This window comes from Anoplophora glabripennis, unplaced genomic scaffold (assembly GCF_000390285.2).
Source record: "Anoplophora glabripennis isolate ALB-LARVAE unplaced genomic scaffold, Agla_2.0 scaffold42, whole genome shotgun sequence".
In the NCBI taxonomy this organism is placed as follows: domain Eukaryota; kingdom Metazoa; phylum Arthropoda; class Insecta; order Coleoptera; family Cerambycidae; genus Anoplophora; species Anoplophora glabripennis.
In genome coordinates this window covers 876,264-881,087 of record NW_019416219.1, presented here as the reverse complement: position 1 = coordinate 881,087, position 4,824 = coordinate 876,264, and positions in this window count along the sequence as shown.

The following is a 4,824-nucleotide window of genomic DNA, read 5'->3' as shown; positions in this document are numbered from 1 at the left end:
ATATGGAAATTCTGGATATAAAACTAGTAATGAACAATGATATTACATAGTATAAAAATAATAATTTTTTAATTTTATTCTCAAGTGCAGAATAAATTTTCATAAAAATGCATGACATCGACACTTGTCGTAGTCAGTACATAAAAAAAAAACGAATTTAAACCTAGAGTGGCTTATATCAAATGAACGCTTAAAGTCTATAGATTAATTGGGTATACATATCGCAGGAAGACGAGTAAACTTGAAGAAGATATCTCAATCCAACATAAACCATAAAATAAATTTTTTCATCAAATGTAAAAGCTAAAGGTGGCTTTGTAAGAATACCCAGAGATGACCTAAAAAATACAAAATAAAGAATATTTTAGTAAATAATCTATAGAATTGTAAATAAAAGTAAAAGGACATTTGTTAAAAATGTGTTAGTTATAAGTAGTGGTGTGAAAAAGTGTTTGAAAAGGACATCCAAAGACTGAAAATTTCTGTGCATGGACCTTAAGCAAAGCTAGGGACCGAATAATCAGGAAGGTGGAAAAAACAAAGAAATTATTGATTGGTTACGGCTTGGGTTTTGCAAGATGTACAGCGTGGAGACGCAGCTCCCTAAAAATTAAAAATAAAACAAGAATAAAGAGCCCAAGGAAGAAAATTAAATACCAGTAAATCTATAGTTTGCCAGAGTCCAGAAAAAGTTATTTTGTCAGTCCATGAAAATTTTTCGCTATCAGCAGTAGAAAGCAGTTCCAAGGCAGTTTCCCGTGGCCCCATAAATAGTCTGCAAGGCTTCTACGTAGTTTCCAGTGAAGAAAACTACAAATTTCACAACGTAACAGGTACCTAAAACACAGTGCACTAATATATCGCTAGCTATTGCAAATAAATCATGCTTTATCTCGCATCAAATCTTTGCAAAGTATAAATAACAAACCACAGGACTTACCTGTACAAAAATAAGCAGAATCCAATCGCTAATAACTTAAATAATTCAATATTTCGAAGAGCTCTGACATAATCTGAAAAAGAAACAGCCATTTTATTTCATTCTGGAAGGAATGATAGGCAACAAATAATATAAGGAGTCCTACTTCGGATCGCATAGATAAAGTTAATTAATAGAATTTTTTTAATTATTTTTTATATTATTTGTAAGCTAAGCAGAAAAAAGCTAATTTTGTTGTTAAAAATATTCTTTATTGTGGAAAACATATTCTATATAAAAAAAGGTATTCATAAGCATAACGTAACGGATGAGTCGAATTTGGGACACACGGTATTGTGAGGACTTACGGCAAGAACCAAGAGGAACAGATGTCTATTTTTCCTTCTCCTCCTAAATAATAAACACTGGGGTTAATGCGGATTTGTAAGTTCTTCTCACTTCATGAAAAATGAATAAAACTGGTCGAATACCACATTTCAAGCCGTATATAAAAATTTATTTGTTCCTGTTCTTTATCCAGAAACAAAGACTATGAATCTTGCAAAAGTTCAGTTTGTCTGGCACGTCAGGACCTAAACAATTTATGGCCATTTTCACCTAGCCGTTTGCCGTTTTGCGGCAAAGGAAAGCCTTTTATTTTATTAGGCGACCACGCAGGGAAAGATACTGGAATTCTAATCTTTATATATCACATTCGACAATATTTAACTCTGCTGCCAATTCACCTGAAATTTATAGCAGAAAGAAGTTAATTATTTTCGAGAATTTTATCCTGTATCTCTTTTACACCAGTTATTAGTCCTCAGTAGAAACTCAGGCCAAAAAATACCTTATGTTAGTGGTAGAATTATTATTTGTTTATAATCTTTAACATACAAAGTAGTTCCCACTGCTGCTCAGTGTTTACTAGCATAAATCATTGCCTTGAACCTACTGACAGAGAGTGACCTACTAATCTGTAGGCTCACAATTAAGATATGACATAAGAAATTCAAATCTCACCTATGGCATAACTACCTACTGTTGAGAATTAATAAATTCGAAATTAGTCTGCTAGTGATTAATCTTAATTGTGTACTAACGATGGACGGGGCCTAAGTCCACAGAGTAGTTGTTTTAAGATGTTTCAAGAGCAAAAAAGTTTTACATACTTGTAACTAGAACCCTGCTCTTTCCACTAAGTTGAGTAATGGCTCAGGTTTAAGCAAAACATACTTAGTAACACTGTAGCTTCAACATTGTTTATTCCCCCTTTACGATTGCGTTTTACGATTGCAACTTTACATTTCACTTCAGCAGTAGAAGTCGGTTTTAAGGACCGCCAAGGCATTATTTCAAATCCCACCTCATGCGCCTTTCAAGAATTTCGTATTGTCTGCAGTGATGGCCCATAAAACTATTTCAAGAAAACTGATTGTGCTGAAAGGCGATATTCTTTTATCACGATGGAAAATTGAAGTTTACTGCCCCAGTACAAGTCGCAGCGTATGGGAGGATTAGAGTCGAACACTGCTTCCTTTTTCTATTTTATTTAAGAGTTGCACTTATTGGTTTATTACACGAGGAGTACCTACGTTCAAAACGAACGTCTGGTCACATAAAATTACGTACCTTTTAGGCATCCACTTTCTGATAGCAGTGAAGAATAGAATAAAGCAACATTTTGTTTCATTTTAGTTTCGTTGTTTTATACGGGTGGTGTTGCAAAATGTTGTTCACGAATTCGGTGTCAGAATTGAGCTATCACATCACAGGAATTTCCTAACCTCAAAAAAGAAGTCAAAATTCGCAAAAATTCAAGAAAAAGTGTTAGGAAAAATACAACAAATTTTTTTTCTATATTCAAATGTTCATTTGTATGGTTAAGACCCCACCGAACGTGAATCAGCGGTCAGAATTGATGGTTCTTTTTCTAACCTCAAAAAAACGGGTTAATTAAAGTCAGATATCACGAATTTTCAAAAAATAACAGATTCGCGCCACATTTGGTATACGGGGGATTTCGGGGTCGCTGATTACGGATCCGAGGTCAATTTTACAAAAGTCAAGATGGCGGATCCAAGAAGGTTGACCAAATTTTAAAAAAATAATCCATTCGCACTAAATTTGGTATACGGGTGTGTTTATGGTCGCTGATCAGGAATTTGACCAGAAAATATACGCCACTGGTTTTTCTACTGGTTTTTCCTTTAATTTTAGGAACCTCATTTATTTTAGAGCCAAAAGGCCTCCGTGCACATTTGTCATTTAGGGAGCGGCTTTCGAGCTATTGAAGATTTTCAAAAATCATGCAAATAATAAAGGAACTTTAAACATTTAGTATCAAACTCTTGTATCTTTACTTCAACGTACCTACATTTGTATTAAAACGCAAATATCCAAATTTCCAAGAAAGTATTAATAAATTATTATATTAACTGTATTATTACGGTAGAAAAACCAGTGGCGTAGATTTTCTGCTCAAAAAATCAATAGATACTCCCCCCACATCCACGCCCCTGATGGGTCTGAAATGCAATCGAATATACCAAATTATAACCCACGTATCATAAATGTATTGACCCAAATTTAAAAGATTTCCATTGAAAAATTTTGAAATTATCAATAAAAAAAACATATTTTCTTATTCTTTTTATGACACTCTCTATTTCGAAAACGAAGCATTTGCAGACCTACGTCTATAGGAATATTTTTCGTATTTGAATGTAGAATCTGCTCTAGAATTCTCTGAACAACATTCTGCAACACCCTGTATATATTTATTTTTTTTAAATTACAAGAATTATCTACCTATAGCATACCGATTAGAATTAATAAGCTCAAAACCTGTACATCTCTGGTGGTTCTTTGATTAATCGTCTTAATTATTTTTTGCGGCTATATTTCATCGGTAGTCGTGGCAGTAGTCGGCAGGGTAGTTGTTTCTCACAGTATCAGTATAATAAAGTTCCAGTAAATTGGTAAAACGAAGGTGATTAATTATTGATTCTCCGCAATAACATGGAGATACTTGTTTTGAAATAGGATTCTACATGAAAACAATAGAAGTACGATCTGACAAGTGGCAATGTGATGGTATCATATCTAAAGGTTGGAAAATTATGATTAATTTTACTAAAGCTTCTATTCACTTAAACTTGGTATAATTTGAATATTTTCTAGAAAATGGCGGAGGATCCGGTTTCAAAACTTGCTACTTATAGCTTACAATGAAGTAATTAAAAATATGCTTAAATAGAATTACATATCAAGAAAAAATTTGTTATCAACTACATCGGCACTATATAACTTTTGTTTCTTGGGCTATTCCCTAGCTACAGTTCCATTCCATCCGAAAAAATTGGTAGCCAAAATGTGACTGGACCAATATTCTTATTTCTTAGAGTTACGGTTGAATTTTAAAGTAACCTGCATAATATTATTGATAGAAAAGTGGAAAATCTTGCTATTAGTTTTTTTAACAAAGCTGGAGATATTTTTGTCGACACCAAATAACATTGCTTTTAGTTTTATTATTGTTTAAAAAACTTATCTTCTATACGAACGTTGAAACCAAATCAAAACTTGTATTAAAAATTGCAGGGACATTCCCAACCATAATCGCACACGTATAATTCATCGCGATACCGCATTTAATTTAAAAGTTTATTTAATCATCCACAAACAAAAATTTCCATTTTCCAGCACCAGAAAATACAACGCCAATACACCGCTTGCGTGACATATTAAATTGTTAGTGGCGTCATAAATAATATATGTCTTTTTTCAATTAACCATACGGGGAATTTAACTGACACGAGCTAGTTTTTCATTGTTCGCGAGATTTGTAGTGCCGGACCTCATAAAAAAATTATATAATCGTAAAATGTTCGTTAAAATTCGCT